At 37.7% G+C, this 7,979-nt stretch overlaps 1 long non-coding RNA gene across 1 annotated transcript; it reads left to right on the top strand.

Moving 5' to 3' along the window:
* Nucleotides 1-4,902: 4,902 nt before the first annotated feature.
* Nucleotides 4,903-6,952, top strand: LOC112188082. The gene is made up of 3 exons (XR_002931292.2): nucleotides 4,903-5,166; nucleotides 5,267-5,410; nucleotides 5,532-6,952. It is a non-coding gene; the product is annotated as an uncharacterized LOC112188082 (long non-coding RNA).
* The last annotated feature ends 1,027 nt before the right edge of the window (nucleotides 6,953-7,979 follow it).

The following is a 7,979-nucleotide window of genomic DNA, read 5'->3' as shown; positions in this document are numbered from 1 at the left end:
TCACATCCAAAACCAATTGGCAATGGATGGAGTAGCCCAAACATTTATAAACCCATAGGTAAGGTCCTATTTTTCCCATGTGGGATGTGTATATATTCTCAACACGCCCCCGCACGTGTGGCGAATTTTCAAGCCATACACGTGGACAACTTTTGGGTGACGTGGAGCCCCATATGGCCTTTAGGCATGCACACGTGGGTAACCCGCTCGGATACTATGATAAAGTAATCTAGCGTTGACATCCAAAACCAATTGGCAATGGATGAAGTAGCCCAAACCCTTATAAACTCATAGGCAAGGTCCCATTTTTCCCATGTGGGATGTGTATATATTCTCAACAAAATCAAAAGCCTGGAAACTGATTATCACTTTGTTAGAGAAAGGGTCTGAAAGGTGGACTTGAGTTACGATACATCCCAACCAAGGAACAAACTGCAGATATTATGACAAAGGGACTTCATGGTCCTTAGTTCAACTCTCACTTTGGCAAACTCAGACTGGGAAAACCCAGCTGCGTTTGAGGGGAGATGTTGAGACTCAATACTATAAGTCAGCAAGGTTCGTTTACCAAGTTTTCTCATCAGATTGCAATGCTATGTGTCACAAATCTGGAGGTTCAGTTAGCAAGGTTGTTAGAAGAAATGTGTAGCTGAGCTGGCTTGCGAGATATATAAGGCTCTCTGCATTCTTCATTTCAGGCTTCATTTTTTCACTCTCTCCGATTGTATCTTTGACTTCTGTAATTCTTCAATTCTGTTAAGGGATTCAACTTCAAGTTTTCTTATCAAGGCTCATAATTCGTCTCAAACACTGAAGAGCTAATTATCCGTCTCAAATTGAGACACGGGACGCAGCCCACTGATTGGCAGAGGGGAAGGAAAAAACACAGACACTTTTCTTATGAGGTTGGAGAAGAGAAAAGGGAGAGTAACTATTAGGAAATTAATCCCCCGCCATGCAAGTATTAGTAGTAGAGATGGAAAGAAGCAAAAACCAAACTAAGAAAACAAGTTTTAATGAGGTTCGGCCAAAATCCATGCCTAAGTCCTCGGAGAGCTTTCATCTTCATTATGAGAGAATTACATAGTACAAGATTACACCGCTCAAGTTTATGCCCAACCCAAGCCCTTGTATCCAATAGGATACCCCTTGTACACCCTCTATTATTCTAGAAGATCACTCTACCCCAAGAGCTATATATACACGTCCTTGAACACAACTCCCCTTGTCTTCTACGTCTTGAAGACCCTTGGAGTTGCTCCTTGTCCTCTTGCTTGCCTCCACACAGCTCCCCCTATCTTCTATACCATTGATAGAAGTCTCTAGAGGGGGGGGGGGGGGGGGGGGGGGGGGGGGTTTGAGACATAGTGTAAAAAAAAACCAATTACTCTAAATATAAATTTAAAATCATTTTAATATAATTCATAACTCAACAATAAATTTGAAAAAAAAAAAACACATACATAACTGCCCATTCAAAAAAATAGAATCAATTCAAAAAACACCTTTAATTAATCTGATTTGTATTAGTGTATTCTTATTGTTATTGATTATTTTAATACACTAATATATATATCAATCACCTTGGTTTTGTGGGGGGGGGGTGTCCTGACCCCATCAAACCGGAATATAGTTCTGCCCCTGTCTAGAGTCACTTCATCAATGCCCATTCATGTCCATCATGAATTTAACCATGCATTTATTCCCAATGCATCAACTTAACCATGCATTTATACCCAATGCATACACTTAACTATGCACCAATTTTCCATGCATAAGTCGTCACCATGAATGCACAAACTATAAATATCATGTGTTCATGCCATGTAAAATATCTCCACCAAGGAGAGATAGGCGCCAAACCTAACAATAACAACATGTGGAGCTCACAGGTGCAGAAAATCATTGCTTGTTTGGCAAACGATAACCTTGCGGCTAAAATTGATTTCATTCAAAATGAACTTAACTATGCACCAATGTTCCATGCATAAGTCATTACCATGAATGCACAAACTATAAACATCATGCCTTCATGCCATGTAAAATATCTCCACCAAGGAGAGATAGGTGCCAAACCTAACAATAACATGTGAAGCTCACATGTGTAGAAAATCATTGCTTGTTTGGCAAACGATAACCTTGCGGCTAAAATTGATTTCGTTCAAAATGAACGGTCCACATGATGAACAATCCAAATATTCATTCTAAAAAAATTAAAAATTAAAAATAAGTGAAAAGTTTGAATGTACAGAAATTCTTAGGATTAAATTCAATGGATGATATTCAACTACATGACCCTTTAATGGAAAAAAAAAAAAAATTTAAAAGAAGTTAAATTTATTTTTCATTTTTAATTAATGACTGTATGATATTGTTCATAAATTTCAATTCATATTATATATAGTTAATTCTTAACTGAAATAAATATATAAAAAATATAGGACCTTCATACAGGACTAATGTATAATGGTTGGAGATGGATATATTGGTGTCGAGACTTGGAACCTCATAATAAAACTTATAACATAAATATGAGACTAATGGTTGGAGTCGCCCTTAGAACCGGATTGTCCAAATATATATAGGCATGTAGCAGAAGGAAAACAATAAGCATATACTGACCTGGAGTTACAGATATAGCAGATACGAGACTATAAGAGGTCCCAAATCAAGAGTTGACCCTTTTCCAGACAAGTAGAAGTGGTCCTCACCCCGTCAAACCGGAAGATAGTTCTGCCCCTGTTTAGAGTCACTTCATCAATGCCCATTCATGTCCATCATTAATTTAACCATGCATTTATTCCCAATGCATCAACTTAACCATGCATTTATACCCAATGCATACACTTAACTATGCACCAATTTTCCATGCATAAGTCGTCACCATGAATGCACAGAAATTCTTAGGATTAAATTCAATGGATGATATTCAACTAACGACCCTTTAACGGAAAAAAAAAAAATTTAAAAGAAGTTAAATTTATTTTTCATTTTTAATTAATGACTATATGATATTGTTCATAAATTTCAATTCATATTATATATAGTTAATTCTAAACTGAAATAAATATATAAAAAAAATATAGGACCTTCATACAGGACTAATGTATAATGGTTGGAGATGGATATATTGGTGTCGAGACTTGGAACCTCATAATAAAACTTATAACATAAATATGAGACTAATGGTTGGAGTCGCCCTTAGAACCGGATTGTCCAAAATATATATAGGCATGTAACAGAAGGAAAACAATAAGCATATACTGACCTGGAGTTACAGATATAGCAGATACGAGACTATAAGAGGTCCCAGATCAAGAGTTGACCCTTTTCCAGACAAGTAGAAGTGGATCTCTAATGCACTATTAAATACATTAACACCTGAGAAATTTTCTTTATGTACTTTATTTGAATCCCCTGCCTTGTCTACGTACAATGTTGAAATCCTTTAGTTTCGTCTGACCTTGCAGCAATCAATCACCATTTATATTTATTAATTGGTTCAAATGACAATGCCTGCGATAGTACTAATGCAAATGGGTGGGTGATGAGTATTGGTGACAAAACTAAGAAAACATTTCCTGAATATAAACATCAAATAAGCGTTTATCTGTACTTCTAAAATGATTATCCTCACCAACAATTTCAGCAAAGAGAAGCGTTACACTGCATGTATTTGCCTTTACGTAAACAGATCCGTAATATTTTAGATAGATAGGGGAAGAGGGAAAATCCACATCTCAAGCTTTATAAGAAATCACCAGAATTGGAAGCAGAGATGGTGTTTCCAGCACTACTCCGAGCCCAGTATCCTTTTGGACTCATGTAAACTGTGATGTATCACTATCTTGATGACTTGACCACAAACATTTCCATCTACTTTTTTAGTTTTTTAATTGTTTTTCCCCACTACCACAATTTATAAACAATGACTGGTTTGAAGAAATTAAACATATCTACCATTATACACACAGTTCTTCTCTGTTAAGGACCTCTGCATATTTTAAAATATTTGGATTTCCTTGACAAATCCACTTTTCGATCACATATTCACATCTTTACAGTTGAGTTTTTAGGTATATATAATCTGCAAATTTTTAGCTAAATTGATAATCATTAAGGCATTCAAAACAGCGATATACAATTATGAACACGAACGGTTCAGGTTGGACAAAATTTTGTTCATTGATTTAATCTTGTTCGATACCTTAACGATAATTAATTTGGCTGAAAATTTGTAGAAAGATCTATACACTAAGACCCAAAAATTGAACCGTCGAGATGTGGATATGCGATCGAAAAGTGAGTGTATTCAAAGAAATTTGCATATTTTAAAATATGTGGAGGTCATTAGCAGAGAAGCAGTACTGCATGTGTGTGTGTGTGTGTGTAATTGTCAGATTACGGAGGGTGGCACATGAGGACTTTTAAAGTAAGGATTATATGAGGAATTTTAAATCAAAGGTTTGATAACTTATATGTTAAAGAAATAATATTTCAACTAAACTTTGAATCATTCATCCACTATAGACTTTATTTATGTGAGCCCCGGAAAAATGTATAGAGGTTAAGGGGGGATCATGTGACAAATTGTTCAACGATCTCAATAAACGTTAAGTTGCTCAAGAATATTTTCAGAAATTTTCATAAAGTGAAACCTCAATTTGAGAGTTGGATAATAAAGTATACAATACGACAAGGTCGTGAAAATTTTCACAAGATTTTTCGGATACCTGAGCTATTTATCATGGCTGTCCGAAGTTTTGGGATTTTGAAAATTAATTCAAGAAACAGAAAACAAGTGGAGCGATCCTAGCCATCCACCATCTCCACCGCTTGATCCTAGCCTTCCGTCGTTAATTGGATCAATATATATATGAGATAATGAGAATGTGGGAACGCCAGAAGGATCGAGGGAGATAGAGAGAGCGAGAGCTGGGAGCTCTGACCCGGGACGCAGCGCGACCCGGCCGGAACTTTCACTTCCGGCCACCCCACGACGGCTCGCGGGCACCCATGTCTTTGTCTCTCTGTCGCCTACCTCCCTGTAGCCTCTGATCATCCATGCACTGAACGGAGAAGGAGATTCGACGACTGGAAGCTCCGGGACCTCTTCGGCGAGCTCTCAATTCCCGGCGATTCCGACCACCATTTTGGCTACCTATGGTATGAAACATCATCTCCTCATCATGCTCTACAAGCCCGCCCAATTATTTTTTGAATATTGATCGGGTTTTATTGACTTGGTTTCTGGGTTTGGTCTCAGGCAGCCGTGTTCTTGGACACCGGCGACTTCTCCGACGCGTCAGGGTGCCCTCAACTCATTCTCCGACGGTCATCATCGTCCTGGAACCCGAAAACGTGGAAGGTTGAGCTGAAATAGGTGGTCGGGCTACGTTGACAGTGTCGGGTACGTTCTGTAGAACGTGGCCACCATCCATGGTGGCAGTTTCGCTTTTTCCGGTAACCACTTCTCTTCGATTTGGTGTTGTGAGTTAGAAACTAATTCCTAGTCTTGTCTATAAACCCAGAGTTCGTCAAATTCGAAAACTGACGAGAAAGAAGGATCAACTCACCGTCGAGTTTCAATTAGGAAGCCGCTGCAAGGAAGTTTGAATTCCAGTGGGTAAACTAGACAGAACGAAGGTAAATTCGATGGTTCTGTCAAATTTGTTAATCCCTGAAAGTTGAGAAATTGTGCGGGCTATCCGATGTTGTTTGCATGTGCAGAGTGGGTTGGTTGTAACTTGATTTGAATTGATGAGGTTGTGTAGTTTGGTGATTTAAATTTGTTCTGGTTTTGCAAGTTATTGCTTTGTTGGTGTTGCTAAGGCAGGTTATTTGAAATGATTGTGGAATAATTGAAAAATGGTCAAGCTTGGGTGTCCTTGGTAGTTTTGGACCACCTTGTGTAGAAATTGGAAAGCTCGGGTGTCCATAGTAATTCTATCGGAATTGCTACACGACGGAACTTGAAATAGAAGTAAGGTTGAGTGTTGAACAAATTGAGATAAATCGTTGACGAAATTGGAAACATGATCTTTGCTTGTACATATGTTAGATTGATTGTAAGTAAAGAAGGGCGGCCTTAGTAAATTGGGTGCACTCAACATATATATATTTGGTCAAACGTGGTCAAATTGGTCAATGTTGGTCAAAATGGTCAATTCTGGTCAAATCAAGGAAGGGTAGGCAAACCTCGGTCAACTCTTAGTCAAACCATGAAAGGTTGGTTTGGACGATTTATTAGTCGTCGAAATTTTATTTAGTTGTTCAATGAGATATTAACAATCGAAATGTTGGAATCTAGGACTCCAGTTACCTGAGGAACGGAAGGTTCATGACTCTAGGAATACGTGAGAGAAAGCATCAGAATCCAGATAGGAATTCAGGACTCTCCTCAGTTAGATGTTTTCTTATATATTGTGTTAAAATGATGCATGATTGGTGTTATGGTTTGGTTATGTTAAAATGCAATTCACACTAACCAAATTGTGAGAAATGTGATGGCTTGAGAGCGAAAGGGGCACTGACTTCCTTGGTTTCGATTCCCTAAACCTTCGGAGGGTTAGCTATGCCGGTTGTCCGAGTATCCGCAATCACGGACTCTGTACGTGTGTGTAGCTAGGTAGTGGGCGCTCTCACTATGCTTACCTGGTGATAAATTAATTTGAGGTAAGGTCGTGTAGTGAGTCTATGAGATAGGCCATCAGGTAATGCTTGGATTTGGCGCCGTATTTAAGCATCATGCATCGCTTTTCAAGTTGAAAAACATTAAAGTTTGTTGTTCCTTTAAATATGTGGTTTAAGCATGTTTTTGGGTGTGTAGAATAAGTTCGGTAAACTCTTGTTTGGAGTATGTGCTAAATCTTATTTCTCATACTTCGTGTTTAAGAACTTATTGCTATTTGGTCTCGAGTCAAATTGAGTTGAATTCTTCTTCATTGGGATTTGTACCTCGTGTTAGCCTTTATTCAAGTTCTGGACAAATGAAATAGATTTCAGCAGCTCAAGTTTTTCACCTAAAAAATATTTGTAGTTTTCGCTGTGCTTAAACAAAAGTTTTTCAAACAAAATGCCTAGCGGTTCAGTGGTAATTGTGTAGTGTGGCTTAGAATGCCACCAGGTTCGAGGCAAAACTGCTGCATTTTATGTTCTGTCTTCTTTTCTTTTTTTCATTCTTTTTCTTTTTCTGGTTTCTTTTGTATTGAGCACTTTCCTTTTCTCATTGCTACAAAATAATTTCATTTTATACTCTCTCTCTCTCTGGTTTCTTTTGGTATTAAACACTTTTTTTTTTCATTTCTACCAATGTTCTTTCTAATTTAAGAATACAATATAGCTTTTTTTTGTTTCATTTTTTTTCATTGCTACTAGTGTATTGGAGTTCATTTATTATAGGAAAATAAAAAATCATATGAATGTTCGTCTCAGGCCTCCAAAATGTCAGGACCGGCCCTGGCAAAAAATCAGCATTTTTTGCACCCAAATGCCCCATTTTACCCCTCATTTTGGCTATGGTCTTGGTCCATGGTAGAATTCTTGCAAATTTTGTCACGATGAATCTAGAAGAATCGATTTCAAAGGTTGAAATTATAACCATGAAAAAATATCACGTGGTGAAAACTTTATTCTTGTATAAAAAATTGTCAATACAAAGTGTAGTCACACCAATCAAGGTGCATCTTCTTTATGTGATGTAGGACGAGAATGAGCTTGGTTTAGTCAGAAAACTATAAAAGCAAAGAAGCGGCGTAGAATCAAGAAGAGTGATTGAAAAATAGGTAACTCACGTGTAATCTCCTACTGGAATATTCAAGAAGACTTGGTTTTGGACCTTTCGAGTTACTTGTACAAAAGTCAGGTCTTAATTGCAAAGCAGATTGGGATCAACTTTTGGCTAGAATGTCCATTTGAGACGCATGATACCTTTTTAGAATGGGAACGACGAGATCTTCAAGACTCACTTTAGTGAGCCC

This window comes from Rosa chinensis, chromosome 1, assembly GCF_002994745.2.
Source record: "Rosa chinensis cultivar Old Blush chromosome 1, RchiOBHm-V2, whole genome shotgun sequence".
NCBI classification, from domain to species: Eukaryota; Viridiplantae; Streptophyta; class Magnoliopsida; order Rosales; family Rosaceae; genus Rosa; species Rosa chinensis.
This window is presented reverse-complemented; position numbering and strand designations above follow the sequence as displayed.